A 19,539-nucleotide genomic window follows, 5' to 3' on the forward strand; every position below is an offset into this window, starting at 1 on the left:
TACAAGGCTTGGGGTATAAATAATTAGCATAACAAATGTGATCTCTGTGCTTGTGGAATAATCTAGTAGGAGGGAAAGATATTAAACACAAAAATTAACGAATATAAAATTATTGATTTTGATAAGTGGGCTCTAGAGAGCAGGATGTATATCAGTTGGGGTTTAGTTAGGAAAACAAAAACCACCTTAGATATTTTAAGCCATTAGGAATTTAATACAGGCAATTACAAGCTTAGAAACCCACTAAAAGGACTGGAACAATAAGAGAAGGGAAACTGCTACATTCAGATGTCAGGAAGAGCTGGAGTTGTAGAAAAACTGCTGCTGCTTGTCCTAGTTTTGTATCAGTGAAATGTGTGATTCATAGGAGAACACCTGAAAGCTGTTAGTGAAACTTCACGTGTGATCTGCGGACACCCATATGCCTGTCCATTATTGCTGCTGAAGGAGCAATAGTGCTTCCACTGTCCTTTTGCCTTCCAAATCTTTTGCATATGCTTCTCAAGAGTTAGAGTCAAAAGTAGACTTGCTGCCAGAGATTTTGGAAAATGTAGTTTCCAGATTTTTAGTCTCTGGAAAGAGCATTGAATGATGAAAATGGTGTTGAGTTGCCATAAGATAATCTACCATAGTTAACTATGAGAGAAAATAACAGGGTTACCAACTTTGGATTGAGAGGTAAAGAATGTGTCTGTAAAGAGGAGACATATCTGATAGATAAGATCTTTTAAAATATGGAGAGATCAGTTTCTAACAAGAATTGTGGCTATTTTATGGCACAAGTAGAGGATTTAGCCTTAGATAGGAATAGGGACAGTTTTTCAATAAGAGCCTTTCTTTTTTTTAAGATTTTATTTATTTATTTGACAGAGAGAGAGAGAGTGAGAGAGAGAACACAAGCATGGGGAGTGGGAGAGGGAGAAGTAGGCTTCTTGCTGAGCAGGGAGCCTGACACGGGGCTCGATCCCAGGACTCTGGGATCATGACCCGAGCTGAAGGCAGACGTTTAATGACTGAGCCACCCAGGCGCCCCTCAGTAAGAGCCTTTCTGAACAGATATTTTTGGTTTGAGACTTGAGTAATGAGAAGAGACAGCCATAGAAGACTGGGAAGAAGAGAGTTTTTGGTAGAGAAGACAAGTGCAGTTGTCCTAAAACTTGAATGACCTTGGCATGTTGGAAGGGCAGAAAGAAGACAAAAGTAGATTGATAAGACATGAAGCTGGAAAGTTAGGTAGGGGTCAGGTCACGTAGGGTCTTCAAGGTTCTTGGAATTGAATTTTGTGCTATTTAACATGAGATGCCATTGGATCATGAACAGGGAATGAAATGAGCCAATTTCCAATTTAAAGATATTAATCTGGTTGTTCTATAGAGAATAAATTTTGGGGAAGGAGGCAAGTGAGGGTAGGGTTGATTTCAGGAGAGGAAGAAAGTCATAATGAGGGAGAAAGAGGAGAAAGTTGCAGAACTAAAGTATTTGAGTAGAGATTAAAAAGTGAGATACAGAGTGCAAGTGGAGGGGAGAGGTTGGCTCTAGATAAGAGCAGGGATGCTTTTTTCATTTTTAACATAAAGGAATACAGTTAATATGGTTAAAGAAGCAGACTGATAGAATTGGTGTTCAGAGATGAGGTGAGTTTTGTCTGATTACATCCCATATTATAGTGTGAGGCTAGGTCACTAGCTATGATTAAGGTGAGAAAAGGAAATGTTGGAAGTCTGAGGAGAGAAGCGAAAGTATGAAATCGTTTTCTCAGAGAGTGGGAAAATGAATATACTTGGAAAGTATAGAAGGAATGTCTGGCGATATTGAATGCTCATTTGAGATCTGTGGTGATAATTTTAGAGTGAATTCAGTCCATAGGGTTATGAGATGTTTTCTTCAGCAAAATTCAGAAGCTCAGATACAGGCATGGACTAGTGGATAGTTGGGTTCAATCACAGAGTGTAGAGAGAGTGACATGTGAGTTTAGTGTATTTGCAAAGGATAGGTTATAATACTAGATGCTGGAATGTAAGCTTGTGTAGGATCCGACCTTGAAGGGGGCGATGAATGGGGAAGAGTAGTAGGATCAGTGGATGGGACCCTTGGGGTCAAAGGGTAGAGTGATGGTACTTAATACAAGTCACCTGAAAGGAGAAGAAGTGTTGTGAGAGTAGGATGCTAGAAATAAAGAATTCAGAGGTATGTCTATTGATAATAGGGTTAAAGGTATGAGGGTGGGTGACTTAAGTGGGTTGGGAGAAGAGGTCATTGGGGTTAAGGAAGTCAAGGAATTAGGTGCCTGGAATAATGGCTGGCTCATTTATGAGGATGTTCAAGTTGCCAAAAATGATGATAGGAATAGTGGTTAACAGGAAGATTGTAAGCCAGATATAGAAAACTGTATTAGGGAAAAAGAAGAGTGGATACTGTTAAGGGAGTCCATAACTGAGGGTAAAGATGGTGAGATTCACAACAGTATGGCACTGGTTGAAGCATGTGGACAATATGAATAGTTATTGGGACTACTGTGGATCATATTCATCATTCTGTGGAGGACATGAGAATTGAGTGTGAGCATGACAGGAAAAAAAGGTACTGCATTTGAGACAGTTTAAGGGATTGCATAGTGTTTAAAAAATTAATTTGGGTAATTGAGGAAGTGGGAGTATGCTTATTTAGCTTTAGGGAGTTAGCTCTCTAAGTACGATATGTGTTCATTCTCTATATAATCCCATTTTGACACTAATGCACATAAAATTATGTTTTTGGTAGGTATGCCAATTGGTTGGAGATACTTTTTGTTTATATAATTTTTGGGTGTAGTCCAAATGATCCAAATGAAAGTATTTGATTTAATAATGTATTTTCTGTATACTTTTATTTATTTATTTTTAAAAGATTTTATTTGAGAGAGAGAGAGCACAAGTAAGGGGAGTGGCAGAGGGAAGGGGAGAAGCAGGCTCCCCACTGAGCAAGGAGCCTGATGTGGGGCTCGATCCTAGGACCCTGGGATCATGACCTGAGCCGAAGGCAGACACTTAACCGACTGAGCCACCTAGGCACCCCTTCTGCATACTTTTAAAACTTACCACTGTTATTCTTTACCTTTTATGAAGGACTTTTTTAATGTTTGTGTGGTTCATCTGGTAAAGTCCTCTTCCCCCCCGAATTCTCATTCCATAGTAAATATTGAGAAAGTTTATGGTTATTTCTATGCCAGTAGCTTTTACGTTTATAGCTAGTTGATTGTATGGTCTCTTATTATGCCATCAAAGTGCCCAACTGAAAATAAAAAGTTGCATTAAGAATGCATATTATCTATGGAAGCATATTCTAGTGGAAAGATTAGGCTGAGAAAGTAGACTTAGTAAGTTTAATGTCCATACAAATGGTTAGATAGTTGTGCCTACTCTGCTGAGTTTAACGGGCTGGGTTTAGGACTGTACTAAAGAAATCTGAGAGTTCATTTTTTGGCAGTAGCCCAAGGTCTCAAGGTCTTTGCTGAACCTAAACTGATGATACTGGGTTTGTTTTGATTCTTTATAAGATCCTTATTAATTTTTCAGCCCAGTTTCTGCATTATGCTCATTCTGCCCAGACACTTTCAGTGATTTAGTTTTGGCTGCAAATCTTTTTTTTTTTTTTTAAGATTTATTTATTTATTTGAGAGAGAGAGAGCGAGCATGCATGAGCCAGCACGTAGAGGGGGAGGGGCAGAGGAGGAGGGAGAGAGAGAAAATCTCCAGTAGACTCCCTGCTGAGCGCAGAGCCTGATGTCAGGGCTCAGTCTCATGACCCTGAGATCATGACCTGAGCTGAAGGCAGACATGTAACCAGGTGAGCCACCCAGGCTCCCCTCCATTAGTCTTTATACCATACCTATTGTCTGGTTATTTTGGATCCTTGGGTTCAAAGGATAGCAGGGAAGAAAAGGAGTCATCTTTCTGGCAAGAGTAATTGATTCTGGTCATCATCACAATGAGGACAGTGTAGAATATGTCTGGCATTCAAGGGATTCACTGGCGTGTCTCTTGGTGCTCCCAATTCTGTTATAGTAAATGTGTAAGTACAGCAGGCACAATGTAAACAGAGAATGGTAAACAGGGGTTCAGATCCCTTAAGAGTAAGGGTCTGGGTCAGCTTGGTAGCAGGCTGCCTAGATGAGCAGAGGTGCTAGTTGAGGGTGAGGAAAATTTAGAGCGGGATGATGAGGATAAGTTTTGGCCAGGAAATCAATGGCAGCATTGGGGCTGCAGTTTGTCCCCTTCTCTAGGAAGTTTCCCATGGAAATAAAATAAGTAGAATCCTTAAGAGCTGTTCCCAGCTAGGGAACTTATCTAAGAAGCAAGTGGATTTGCATGGTATAATTTACCTGTTCATATAATCCACCCATTTTTCTGTAGCATTGTTTGTGTTACTGATTTATAGAACCTCTAAATATAGTTTGAATATTATCTTTTATGTATGATGAAAAAGTAACTAACTCAGTCGTGAGTCTTTTAGTAGTATTGTGTCCCTCTCCCCATATAGAAGTTTTTAATTTTGATAAAATGAAATTTATTGGTCTCCTATATATGTTAAAGTTTTTTTAGTCACTTTTAGGAAATTCTGCTCTGATGTCCTCATTATATTCTCTTATAATTTCTTAAATTTAAAGCTTTCACTTTCATGTTTAGATCATTTATTCAAACAGAATTTCTTTTTGTATACAGTCTAAGAGATAGGGATCTAGTCTCTCACCCCTTTCATCTAGCAAGTCAGTGGTGTCCCGACCATTTATTGAGTCGTCATTCCTTTCTACATTGATTTGTAATACTACTTCTTTCATATGCTAGATTCCCAGGTATACATGGAATTTTTTTTTTATCTTGTTTCTTTAACTAAAGTATATTTGATTCTTGAAGTGTGGTGGTACATTAGTGGTACATGAATCTATAGACATCTTTCTGGGATGTCAAATTTACCTAAAGAATATGAAAAAAATTTTGAGTAATTGAATTACTAGTAATTATTTAAGGTGTTTTTTCAGTGAAAATAAATAGGATTATATTATGGAGACAAATTGAACATTTATAAATTTTTAAGGTAAAATATATAATTTGAAGAAATGTTGACTTTGTGGGAGACCATTTGAGCCTGTGTCCGCAGTCTACCAGGAGATACATTTTTCTCTGCCATTTGAGAGTACTTTGGTGGCAAAGGGTAAGAGACTGCCTTGCACGCTTACATGAACTCTTGTTTTTTCCCCTTAAAAGTGTTATATTTATTGATCTGTGTATAAATTGTGAGTATTGATACCTTTGTTCTTGCTGTGACTTCTGCCTGGAATGTCATCCTTCTTTTGTACTTCAAAGCCATCAGATTTTTCAAGTCCCATCTCTTTTCAGCCCATTTCCTGAGTCCTTTCCCATTGGTAATCCTTGATACTGGCTTTTGGTCCTTATTGGTCATTCCTTGCAGTAAGTACTAGTTTTAATAGCTGATATTTATTGAGAGTGTACTATGCCTGATATAGTTCTAACATTTTTATCTGTATTAATGGGTATAAATCTTACAAGTCTGTGAATCCAGATTATGCATCCCCTTCCCCATCAGTCCCAATCCCTGGAAGGTATTATTTTTCTTTTTCACAAGAAATTGAGGCACAGTGAAGGTTAATAATTTGTCTAGGGTTGCAGGCCTAGCAAATGACTAAAGTAAAGGAGGCAAAATGGCTCCCACAATCTGTGTACTTAACCATGCTTTCCTTCCTTCTCAGTTGTGCAATAATTAATCAATTTTTCAAGGAGTGAATCTACTATTTTTACACTTAGACACAAACTTGCCCTATTGTTTTATGGGTGTGTTCTCTTGCCTAACTACGTGGTATATACCTGAAGATAGTGATCAAATCTTATACTTCTTTATAATTTTACTTTAAACTTTAGGTAGAACCACTGCATATAAGTGCCCAGTAGGTGTTTGTAGATAAGGGTCTGGTAGTGAATTCAGTTTGATCCTTAGACTTGCCATAGAGTAAAATAAACCTTATAATTCATTGTCGAATGGATCTAAGACTTTTCATGTTAAGTAGTTACCTGATGGTTTGGCTATTCTATCACTAAAGATAGCACTGTGAGATACCCTGGTTCGGGGGCGGTGGGGCTTGGCTAGATTTGGAACATTTCATTGGTATAAAGATATGCTCAGGAATTCGGTGAGACATATTTCTGGCCTGCACTTAAATTATGATCTTTTAAAAAAAGATTTATTTATTTATTTATTTGAGAGACAGAGAGCTGCATGAGCGAGTGAGAGGGGGAGAGGCAGAGGGAGAGGGAGAGAATCCTCAAGCAGACTGCACTGACCGAGGAGCCTGACACAGGGCTGGGTCCCAAGACCCTGAGATCATGACCTGAGCCGGAATCAAGAGTCACCCAGGTGCCCCAGATTATGACCTTTGACAAGTCATTTTGTTTTACCACCTGTAGAAAAGGGAAAATCTAGCTTAGCCTTTATTTTGTAGAGACTTTTAAGCTTTCTGGAAGAAAGGTTGTATGCATTCAAAGTAGTATCATATTCTTATACTTTGTTATGATAACTTATATAATGTTATGTTGGTACAAATTCAAAAGAATGTATTATCAGCATAGCTTTGCTTTTATTTTTAGTATGAGAAATTTAAGATTAAGAAACAAAGTTCTTAGCAAAATAACTTTTTCTTCTGAAGGAACCTCTTCTCTATATACCCATATATATCTGTTTGTGTACATATGTGTGTTGCTATGTGTATATGTTGAAGTATATGTTTTTAAATGTCTTTAAAAACATAATTTTTAAAAATGCTGAAAATAATATATTTTTAATGAGCAAAAATTACTATATTATATAAACTTTTGAAGAGATTCTGGGGGACCGTGTCTTATTATTATTTGTATTGCTAACTCCATCTGTCATAGAATCTTCTATATCACATCCCTATAATACAATATCATATGTTACACTTGATGGAATTTAAGTGTTAAGGAAAAGTCTGTATCATATATAAAGTTTGTAATTATAGGTGATATGGAAAAGTTAAACTGATAATCATCAGTTATACTGAAAAAATGTATTTATTCCTATTTAGAAAAAGAAAAATTAACAACCTTTGTAACAACTCAAGGTATCTAGAATTATCAAACTTGGAAGAAACCTTAAATATTTTATAAATGGGTATTTGACTTCCTCAAAGTTCCCCGTATGATAAGAGACAGCTGGAATGGCAACCTAGGTTTTCTGATTGCCAGTGCAGATCTAATTATATCATTGTGTCTTTAATTGACTTTTATGTGGTCAGTCATAGCTTTATCTTTTTAAAGAAATGGATTCTAGAGTAAAAGAATTATCTTTGCAAGAAAACTAACTATTATGTGGTAAATGCTGGATTTATCATTTCAGGAAATGCATTCTAGAATAAAAAAAAATCAGTGGCTTGATCTTAGGGCATGTAGGTAGTTTTCATAATGCTTTCACATATGTCTCTCATTTGAATAACATTTCTGGGAGAGAGTTAATTTAGGGATTATTGCTTTTATGGGTAAGGTAATTGAAGACTGTTTTTGAAAGGTCATTTAAGTAGTATATAATTTTAGATGCTTTTGTTTGTAAATAATAGGAAACTCAACTCAAACTATCTTTTTTTTTTTTTTAAAGATTTTATTTATTTATTTGACAGAGAGAGACACAGCGAGAGAAGGAACACAAGCAGGGGAAGTGGGAGAGGGAGAAGCAGGCTTCCCGCCTAGCAGAAAGCCCAATGTGGGGCTCGATCCCAGGACCCTGGGATCTTGACCGGAGCCGAAGGCAGACACTTAACGACTGAGCCACCCAGGCGCCCCTCAACTCAAACTATCTTAAAGAATTTATTGACCTGTTACTGAAAAGTACAGCTGTAGATAAGGCTTGATCCAGTAGCTCAATAATGTAACCATTATTTTGTTCATTCTGTATCTTGGCTTCTATTTTCTCTTCACAGTGCCATCTTTTTTTTTTTTTTTAAAGATTTTATTTATTTGACAGAGACAGACACAGAGAGAGAGGGAACACAAGCAGGGGGAGTGGGAGAGGGAGAAGCAGGCTTCCCACTGAGCAGGGAGCCGGATGTGGGGCTCGATCCCAGGACCCCAGGATCATGACCTGAGCTGTAGGCCGATGCTTAACGACTGAACCACCCAGGCGCCCCCACAGTGCCATCTTTCTAAGTTTGCATCTAGATAAACAAAATAGTTGCTTTCTCTTATAGGCTTAGAGGGAATGACAGGAACCCAAAGAATAAGAAAACACTAATTTGAAAATATACATGCACCCCTATGTTTATTGCAGCATTGTTTACAATAGCCAAATTGTGGAAGCAGCCCAAGTGCCCACTGATAGCTGAATGGATAAAGAAGATGTTGCGAGCATGTGCGTGCACGCACACACACGAATGTTACTCAGACAAAAAAATGAATCTTGGCATTTGCAACAACGTGGGTGGAGCTGGAGAGTATAATGCTAAGCAGTCAGTCAGAGAAAGACAAATACTATATGATTTCACTCATATGTGGAATTTAAGAACCAAATGAACAAAGAGAAGAGAGAGAGAGAAACCAAAAGACTGACTCTTAATTATAGAGAACAAACAGATGGTTACCAGAGGGGAGGTGGGTAGGGGTATGGTGAAATAGGTGAAGGGGATTAAGAGTACACTTATCTTGATGAGCACTGGGTAACATATAGAATTGTTGAATTACTATATTGTACACCTGAAACTAATATAACACTGTGTATTAAACTGGAATTAAAATTAAAAAGAAAAATAAAAGGTATGACGGGAAGCTTTTTTCCCTGCTATTTTCTCTCCTCATATTTCACTGGGGCACATTGGGTTGCTTATCTTCAACCAACCATACTTTTAAAGAGGATGGCATTCACTGATTGGATTAAGCCAGGCAGTGATCACCTCTTGATTTAGGAGTGAGATCAAACTCATCCAAATTGTGTGATTGGGAAATTCATAATATTACTAGTTTATAAAAGGAGAAAGTTTGCCTTGATATCTGGAGAGGCAAACAAAAGATGCCCCCCCATTCCCACAGCAAGCTAATATTAGAGTAAGAATCCAGGTTTTTCATTCTTTGTTGAAAATGGTAAATGAATACATAAACTTGATCTTATAGTAAGAATATATAATTTCAGTTTCTAAGTTTTTTTATTGACGTGAAACTCATGTAACATTAACCATTCTAAAGTGAGCAGTTCAGCAGCATTTTGTACATTTAAAATGTTGTGCAACCACCACCTCTATCTACTTCTGAAACATTTTCATCACTAAAAGAAAACCCTATACCCATTAAGCAGTTACTCCCCGTTTCCGCATCCTCCCCAGTACCTGGTAACCACTACTCTGTTTTCTGTCTCTATGGACTTAACTTATTCTAGATATTTTATATAAATGGGATCATATAATAGACAACCTTTTGTGTCTGCCTTCTTCATGTAGCATAACGTTTTCAAGGTTCATCCAAATTGTAGCATGTATCAATACTTCACTCTTTTTTATGGTTGAATAATTTCATTGTGTGTGTGTGTGTGTGTGTGTGTGTGTGTGTGTGTGTGTGTATGCACCACAATTTGTGTCTCTCTTCATATGTTGGTGGACATCTGGGTTCTGTCCTCCTTTTGGTTATTGTCAGTAGAACTGCCACAGACATGTTTGTATATGCATTTGTTTGAGTACCTATTTTCAGTCCTTCTGAGTATATACCTAGGAGTGGAATTGCTAGGGCATATGGTAATTCTATATTTAACTTTTTGAGGGATGATCAAAAAGTTTTCCACAGCATCTGAACTATTTTTCATTCCTACCAGCAATGTATGAGGGTTCCAGTTTCTCCATATGCTCAGCAACACTTGTTATTGTTTTCTTTCTCTCTTTTTTTTAAATAGCCATCCTAGTGGATGTGAAGTGACATTGCATTGTAGTTTTAATTTGCATTTCCCTAATGTCTAATGATGCCTAGAATGTTTTCATGTTTTTGTTGGGCATTTGTATATCTGTTTTGGAGAAATTTCTGTTCACATCTTTGTCCATTTTTTTAATTAGGTTGTTTGCCTTTTGGTTGTTGAGCTGTAATAGTTCTTTATATGTTCTGGATACTAGACGCATACCAGATATATGATATGCAGATATTTTTCCCATTCTGTAGGTTGTCTTTTCACTTTTTTGATAATGTCCTGTGATGCACTAAATTTTTAAATTCTAATGAAGTCCAGTATAGCTTATTTTTTTTCTTTTGTTGTTCGTGCTTTTGGTGTCATATCTAAGAATCCGTTGCCAAATCCAAAATCATGAAGATTTTCTCCTAGATTTTCTTTTAAGAGTTTTTCTTCCAAGAGTTTATCTGTTATATTTAGGTCATTGGTCCATTTTGAGTTAATTTTTGTATATAGTGTGAAGTAGGAGTCCAATTTCATTCTTTTGCATGTGGATATAACTTTCATTTTTAAAATAATAAATTAATATTTTTAAGGTTGTAAATTTTTTACAAACATTTTGCTATATAATTTGTAAATGTACAATTATAATTTATAAAATTTATAATTTTTTATCTGTATAATTAGATACAATAGGTAAGAATATTGCATAAGATAGCTTATTATTCACTGGTGTTTTATGTAGAATGAGTAGTAAAGTTTGCTTCACTTTAAGAACGTTTCAGAAAGCTATTTTGTATTTTGTCATAAAAATAATACTTCAGGGGCGCCTGGGTGGCTCAGTTGTTAAACATCTGCCTTCAGCTCAGGTCATGATCCCAGGATCCTGGGATTGAGCCCCGCATCGGGCTCTCTGCTCTGTGGGAAACCTGCTTCTCCCTCTCCTACTCCCCCTGCTTGTGTCCCCTCTCTCTCTGTGTCTCTCTCTCTCTAATAAATAAATAAAATCTTAAAAAAAAATCATACTTCATATTTGAAGATGAAAGGGCCATTGTTAATATAGATTATCTTTAGAATTAATTTCAAAACAGCAATGAGCAAGTGTGAAGAAATAGGTGATTTTATCTTAAATTCTTGAAAATAAAGTTTTTGTTTTTGTTTTTATTTTTGCCTAGCTGTGGTATCTTTGAAAGAAACAAATCTTCAAAACAAAATCTATCAAAACAAAGTTTTGATAATGTAAATGCAGGCATCAGCTATAACCTTACTGAGGTTTTCTTCTTCATGCTGAGTTCTAACTACTTAGATATTTCCATCCTTAGCCTTTTATGAAAAAAAATGTCTTAAATTCTGTTGGCTACATATATTTGAATAATTGGGCAAATCACTAAGATAGCTTTTACTAATGGAATTAGTAAACTTACCCTCTCATATTCTAAAAACTCAAGAATACTTATCAAAAGTAATGCTTATTTGTATTCAATATTAAAATTTTTTTTCTAGAGGTAATTGTTTTAATTTAACTTTAAATGGTTTTTGAGAAGTACTTTTCCCATAAATACCTGTCATAGAATATGTTTTTGGTGTTGATGAAAATGGAAGGAATATGCACCAATTTTATAGAAATACCAGAATTCAGGATGTTGAAAATTGCTGAAAATTTAAATGATAAGTGGGGGGGTACCTGGGTGGTTCAGTTGGTTAAGTGTCTGACTCTTGATTTCAGCTCAGGTCATGATCTCAGGGTTGTGAGATTGAGACCCGCGTTGGACTCTGTGCTGGGTATGGAGCCTGCTAAGATTCTTTCTCCCTCTCCTTCTGTGCCCGCCCCTCTACTGCTCACAGGCACATGTGCATGTACTTTCTCTCTCTCAAAAAAAAAGATAAGTGGAAAATATTGTGTCTGGACAGTTTAGGAATTATTTGGTCAGATGGAAAGGACTTGATAAATGTAGAGATACAGCTAACAATTGTTGAGCATTTACTGTGTGCCAGACACTGGTTTAAGTTCTTTTATATATAATAACTCATTTCATTAAGTTGATTATTGGATGGCCATTTGGTTTTTAAAAGGCTTGAGTTTTCTCTTTATTAGTGAAATTCAAAAAAATTGTCTCTACTATTCAAAAAGTAAAAATTACTTACAAATTTAAAATACGACATGGGTTTTAAAACAATCTGAGGAATAGGTCTCAAGCCTATCTGTTATTTTATTAATTGAGTTTCTCTAGTATTTATTGGATATTTAAAATGATTAATTGAAAATGTTAATAAATGTTGAGCAAACATTGGTATACTTTGCTTTCTAGAAACAAAAATGTTAACATTATTATTGCTTTATAGACTTAATTTTTTTAGAGCAGTTTTATATTTATAACAAGAATTGGGAAGAAGGTGCAGAGATTTCTCATATATCTGTTATCAGCATCATTCATCAGAAATGGTATTTTTTTTTTTTTTTTTACCAAGGATGAATGTACACTGATACATCATTATCATCCAGAGTCCATAGTTTTCTTTAGGATACACTCTTGATGTTGTACATTCTGGGTTTGGACAAAAGTGTAATGACATACATCCATCATTATAATACCATATAGAGTTTTTTCACTGCTATAAAAATCTTCTTCCCCCTGCCAACCACAACCCCTGTTCTTCTTAATTGTCTTCAATTTTGCTTATTTTAGAATGTCATATAGTTGTAATCTTATACTGGGTAGGCTTTTCAGATTGACTTTTTTCAGTTAGTAACATGCATTTAAGTCTTTTCATGACTTGATAGCTCTTTTCTTTTTAGTACTGAATAATATTTTATCATCTGGATATACCACAGTTTATCCATTCACCTACTGAAGGATATCTGGGTTACTTCCAAGTTTTGAAATTACTCCTGCTTTCTTTTGATTAGTGTTAGCACAGTATATTTTTCTCCATTTATTTACTTTTAAAGTATCTTTGTATTTAAAGTGTGTTTCTTGTAGATAACATATAGTTGGGCCTTGTTTTTTGATCTACTCCAATAATCTTTTAATTTTTTTAAAAAAATTTATTTTTTTTTTTACAGGTCATAGTATTTCTTTTAATTTAAATTCAATTAAGTAACAAATAACGTGTTCTTGGTTTCAGAGGTAGAGTTCAGTGATTCATCAAGCTTATATAAATATCCAGTGCTCATTACATCACGTGCCCTCCTTAATGTCCATTACCCAGTTACCCCATCCCCCTCCCCCCTCCCCTCCAGCCACCTTGGGTTTGTTTCCTATGATTAAGAGTATCTTATGGTTTGTTTCCCTCTCTGATTTCGTCTTGTTTTATTTTTTCCTCTCTTCCCCTATGATCCTCTGTTTTGTTTCTTAAAATTCACATATGGGTGATATATGGTAGTCTTTCTCTGATTGACTTATTTTGCTTAGCATAATACCCTTTAGTTCCATCCATGTCACTGCAAATGGCAAGATTTCATTTTTTTGATGGCTGAGTAGTATTCCATTGTATATATACAGTTCTTTATCCATCTGTCGATGGACATCTAGGCTCTTCCCATAGTTTGGCTATTGTGGACAATCCTACTATAAACTTGGGTGCAGGTGCACCTTTGGATCACTACATTTGTATCTTTGGGGTAAATACCCAGTAGTGTAATTGCTGGGTGGTAGGGTAGCTCTATTTTCAACTTTTTGAGGAACCTCCGTACTGTTTTCCAGAGTGGATGCACCAGCTTGTATTCTCACAACAGTGTCAGAGGGTTTCCCTTTCTGTGTATCCTCACCAACATCTGTCATTTCCTGACTTGTTAATTTTAGCCATTCTGACTGGTGTGAGGTGGTATCTCATTATGGTTTTGATTTGTAGTTCCCTGATGCTGTGTGATGTTGAGCATCTTCATGTGTCTGATGGCCATTTGTATGTCTTCTTTGGAGAAATGTCTGTTCATGTCTTCTGCCCATTTCTTGACTGGATTCTTTGTTTTTTGGGTGTTGAGTTTGAGAAGTTCTTTGTAGATCTTGGATACTAGCCCTTTATCTGATATATCATTTGCAAATATCCTCTCCCATTCTGTCAGTTGTCTTTTGGTTTTGTCGACTGTGCCCTTTGCTGTGCGAAAGCTTTTTATCTTGATGAAGTCCCAGTAGTTCATTTTTATCTTTATTTCCCTTGTCTCTGGCGTTGTGTCTAGCAAGAAGTTGCTGTGGTTGAGGTCACAGAGGTTGCTGCTGTGTTCTCTAGGATTTTGATAGATTCCTGTCTCACATTTAGGTCTTTCTTCCATTTGTAGTCTATTTTTATGTGTGGTGTAAGGAAGTGGTCAAGTTTCATTCTTCTGCATGTGGCTGTCCAGTTTTCTTCAACACCATTTGTTGAAGAGACTCTCTTTTTTCCATTGGATATTCTTTCCTGCTTTGTCTAAGACTAGTTCACCATAGAGTCGAGGGTCCCTTTCTGGGTTCTCTGTTCTGTTTCATTGATTTATGTGTCTGTTTTTGTGCCAGTACCATACTGTTGTGATGATCACAGCTTTTTAATAGAGCTTGAAGTCAGGAATTGTGATGCCACCAGTTTTGGTTTTCTTTTTTTAACATTCCTTTGGCTATTCAGGGTCTTCCATACACATTTTAAGATTATTTGTTCCAGCTCTGTGAAAAAAGTTGATGGTATTTTGATAGGGATTGCATTGAATGTGTAGATTGCTCTAGGTAGCATAGGCATTTTAACAGTATTTGTTCTTCCAATCCATGAACATGGAACGTTTTTTCATTTCTTTGTGTCTTCCTCAGTTTCGTTCATGAGTGTTCTATAGTTTTCTGAGTACAGATCCTTTGCCTCTTTGGTTAGCTTTATTCCTAGGTATCTTATGGTTTTGTGTGTAATTGTAAATGGGATCGACTCCTTAATTTCTCTTTCTTCTGTCTCATTGTTAGTGTATAGAAATGCAGCTGATTTCTGTGCATTGATTTTATATCCTGGGGCAATAGTTTTAAAAAGATGTCTGCAGATGTGCCTGTGAAATGGGACCTGCAGCTGCTGTCATAGTCATTAGGGGCTGTGTGGGCGGGGTGTGCAATTTGAACAAGCTACAGCTCAGGTTTCCATAGGGACTGGTGCACCACTTTGGCTGCCAGAACTGAGGACCCCTAAAGGTGGTTGGGAGATGTTGTAGTGTCAAGGTTTGCCCAAGTCTTCTGGGGAGGAACCCAGAGCGCCTGGACTGATGGAAGCATGACTGGAAAGGGCCATCTGCTAAAGCATGAGAGGGTGGGTCTTGGTATAATCCAGTTAGGTAGTGAGTGTTGGCACACTTGTTCCTGTCGGTGGCTGTGTGTTTATGCTTAGGGGCAGGGGAGGGAAAAGGTGCCTGATAGCTCCTTTGTTCCTGGAGGGGTCTTCCTGTGATCCCTGCCCCTCCAGGATACCCTCTGAGATGAGTAAATAGCTCTCCCTCCTATATGCCACAGGCATTTTTCAAACTGCTGATTCTACACTGTATCTCCATGAGCTGTTTGTTGTGCTGTCTCTTTCAGTGTGAGGACTCAGCTTGCTATGCCCTCTGGTCTCTCCCCGAACCAAGCTTGCTGATTTTTGAAATTTCAGGTTTTAGCTCCCTGTGGTTATAAGAACTCAGGAGGGGTGCCTGGCTGGCTCATTTGGAAGAACATGAGACTCCTGATCTGGGGGTCTTAAGTTCGAGCCCCAGGTTGAATGTACAGACTACTAAAAAAATAAATAAAACTTAAAAATAAAGAAGAACATATGAAAGTTGGCTCCTGTTGTTTTTAAAGCCAAATATTATGGGACTTTGTCTTCCCGGTCCAGGCTCCCTGGTGTGATCGTCTGTTTCTCACTTCTCTTTCTGTGGGCAGCTCCCTCCAACCCCCAGATGTAGCAGTCCTTTTGGCTCCCCTTCATGTCTCTGCCCTTCCTATCCTCTTTGATGTGGCCTCTGCCTTTAGTTGTGGAGTTTTTTCTGCCAGTCTTAGGGTTGTTTTCTGTGTTATTTATGCTGATATGAGTGTTTTTTAGTTGTATTCATGGGACGAGGTGAGCTTAGGGTCCTCTTACCCCACCATCTTCCCAGCCTCCGTCTGTTGTGGTTTTAAATGAGCATTTTATGTGATTCCATTTTCTCTTCCTTAGCATATCAGTCTTACTTCTTTTTTTTACTTTTGATAGTAGCTGCCCTAGAGTTTGCAATAGTACATTTACACCTAATCCAAATCCACTGTTACATAACACTATACAACTGGGCAGTAGTGTGAGTCTTATAATAACAAAATAATTCCAGTTCCTTCCTCCTATTTCTTGTATTATTGCTATCGTTCATTTCCCTTATATATAATCATACATAGGCACATATATATGTGCACATAATATATATACATAAGTTTACATAATCAAATATGTTATTGCTGTTTTTATTTTGAACTAAATGTTATTTGTTAGATCAATTAAGAATAATAAAATTATTATTTTACCTTCATTTATTTCTTCTCAAGTGCTCTTCTTTTACTTATGTAGAGATCAGAGTTTCTGGCCCGTTATTTTTCTTTCTCTAAAGAACATTTTTTAACACTTCCTACTAGGCAGGTCTAATAAGTTTTTTCAGTGTTTGTCTGATAAAGTATTCATTTTTTTCTTCACTTTTAAAGGGTAATTTTGCAGTGTAGTGAAGTCTAGGTTGGAGGCATTTTTCTGTAAACACCTTAAATATTTCACTTAAGTTATTTCTCTTGCATGTTTTTTTGGGGGAGAAGTTGAATGTAATTCTTATCTTTGTTCCTGTATAAGAGAGGTATTTTCTCCCCTCTGGCTTCTTTCATCATGTTTTTCTTTATCTCTAATTTTCTGTAATTTGGTAATGATCTGCCTAGGTTTTTTGTTTGGTTTGGTTTGGTTTGGGTTTTTTTTTTTTTTTTTTTTGGCATTTGTCTTCCTTGGTGTTCTCTGAACTTTTTGGATCTTCGGTTTCGTCTCTGATGTTAATACAGGGGAAATTTTCAGTTGTTGTTTCAAACATTTCTTCTCTGCTTTCATTCTTCTCTTTCTGGTGTTCTAGTTGCACATATCTTACACTTTTTGTGGTTCTACAGTCCTTGCATATTCTCTTTGTTCAGTCTTTTTTGTTTTCAGTTTTCGAGGATTCTGTTGGTATATTTTTTTGCTCAAAGATTGTTTCCTCAGCCGTGTCCAGTCTACTAATAAGACCATCAAAGGCATTCTTCATCTCTGTTTACATTGCTCACCTGTTCTTATATCTTGTCTACTTTATTTGTTAGAACCCTTAACATATTAATTATAGTTGTTTTATATTCCTGGTTTGGTAATTCTACCATCCCTGTCATGAACTTGCTGACCTTGTTCTGAACTTGCTCTGTGTCTTCCAATTATGTTCTGCCTTTTGGTATGGCTTGTAAGTTTTTCTTGATAGCTAGATATGATGTATTGTGTAAAAGATATTGTCCTAAGTAGGCCGTTAGTAGTGTTGTGGAGAGGTATTGGGGGGAAGGGAAGTGGTCTCTCTTTTTTTTTTAAACCCAATGTATTTATTTAAAATATTCATCACAAGGGCTCAACCAGAGACTTAATTTAAAAAACAGAAACAAAACAAAAATGACACCACAGCTTAAGATACAGAGTCCTAGACAGAAATGAAGAGAAAGACTACCTAAGGAGAAAATAAAAAGACAACACAAAGAGGCTGGACAGTCAGGGATCTTGGCTGGAGACCTGCTTTGAGTAGGTTTCTTGCAGATACTTCTTAAAGGCTGTGGGGTTTTTCCAGAGCTTGGCAGCATGCGTGTGCAAAGGACTATCAGTGTTTGGTTCTCCTAGCAGGCTCTGGATGGACAGCAGGATGGTCCTGACATTATACAGGGCAGACCACTTGTCCTTCAGGATGTCCAGGCAGATGTTCCCTGTCTACATTGCGGTGGTAGCAGGGTGTGAGGAACTTCACCGTGGGCGGGTTGTAAGGGTAGCCACTGGGAAACTCCAGGGAGAGCTTATACCTCAGGTCTTCATATACTGTGCCTGCTGCCCCATGGATGGTCCCCACCCATTTGAAAAGGTTGTCGAATTCAGGGAAGGCAGAGATGCCTTTGTCACCAGACATCATGAGGGTCATCAGCTCCTGCTGCAGCCTCTTGTCCACGGGGCCCCGGGCGGCGCCCCCACTGGGCTCGGCTCCTTTGTGGGGTGGTGGCGACACTGGCGGCAGCTGGGTCGGGGTTCTGGGAGGCCATCCCGGGCTGCGCGAGGAGGGAGACAGGAACTCGGAGAGCATGACTGCAACTCAAGTGGTTTCTATTCTTGTGATTACGTCTCAGGATTTTAGTGAGCCTATGCTTCTGGACTGTGAAGTTCACAAGTGTTTCAAAGTTTTTTTTCCCTTCTAGTTAGATGGACTGGATGGCTAGACTTGGCTGCAGTTCATTATTTACCTTCTCCCAGTTTAGTTAGGCTCTGATAATACCCCAGTTGGTTAGGCTTTGGTTAAGTAGTTTCACCCGAGAGCAGGCCTTATTGAGAAGGCTAGAGTGCACTGGTGTATTTCAAAGTGGTTCCTTTCTATACCTCCCCCTTCACATTCAAGTTATGATTGTATTTCCTGATAAATTGAATTTCTGCATGAAATATAATTCCTTTTGAAAAAGTAAAGCAAGTAAGTCAATTAAAAAATCTTGACGAAGGAATATAAGCAGTTAAATATTGATATAAGAAAACAAAATCTAAAAATAAGTTGTCTAGAGTGAGAAGAAGGTTGGCACCATTCTGGGTTTTAAAAACAAGAGAAAACCATAATGATATCTTTGGGAGTGGGTAATGACTAAGGATTTAGGTTTTTCCAGCAAATTTTCCTGTGCTCTGGAAAATACAAGATTTTGTATGAAAAACTTTCTTGCACTCTTGGAGGCCAAAGATTATCCAAATACTGCTGTTTCAGTTGCTCTGTTGCCAGATGCAGTGAACTAGCAATTATTAACTTTTTCTTTTGTTCTTTTTTATATAACTGATTTTCGTGTAAATACTTTGTAAATATGTATTTCATAAATATGTAGAAAAAGATTGGTCACATAAACTCTAAAAGTAGTATGTTACTTGTGGGAAGTGAGATAGGGAATAGAATGAAGTGGACCTTTAATTTTTTTCCCCTGTGTGTTTATATATTTGAACTCTAAGAAAAGAGTTATTTGTTCTTATAGCAGTTAAAATCAGAAAGGGAAAACGTTGTATAGGAAAATAAATTATTTTAAAAATTCTTATATACTGTTAATCCTTATGATTTAAAGCAGTTTTTTAAAAAGTAGAGATACAGAACTGATTGTGGAAACAATATATCTAGTATATAACTTTTAGAAATATTTAAGTGTTCTGTATTACCTTGTTTTTTAACATTTTTTAAAAAGATTTTATTTATTAGAACGAGTGGTGGGGAGGGCAGGGAGAGAGAGAGCGAGCGAGAGAGAGAAAGAAGCAGACTCCCTGCTGAGCAGGAAGCCCTTTGCGGGGCTCCATCCCAGGACCTGGAGGTCATGACCTCAGCTTAACCGACTGAGCCACCCAGGTGCCCCTGTATTACCTTGTTAAATGAATTATCAACTGAGTCTACTCTCCAGGGCC

General features: G+C 37.2%; 1 protein-coding gene and 1 pseudogene across 2 annotated transcripts in view; one reads left to right on the plus strand and one right to left on the minus strand.

Annotated features, from left to right (window-relative positions):
- MNAT1 (MNAT1 component of CDK activating kinase) overlaps window positions 1-19,539 on the plus strand; it is a 202,047-nt gene that overhangs the window by 33,198 nt on the left and 149,310 nt on the right. The window lies entirely within an intron of this gene.
- On the minus strand, window positions 17,626-18,176 carry LOC112822328 (ubiquitin-conjugating enzyme E2 C pseudogene; annotated as a pseudogene).

This window comes from Callorhinus ursinus, unplaced genomic scaffold (genome assembly GCF_003265705.2).
Source record: "Callorhinus ursinus isolate GAN/ISIS: 27379988/994484 unplaced genomic scaffold, GSC_fseal_2.0 scaffold8, whole genome shotgun sequence".
Classification (NCBI taxonomy): domain Eukaryota; kingdom Metazoa; phylum Chordata; class Mammalia; order Carnivora; family Otariidae; genus Callorhinus; species Callorhinus ursinus.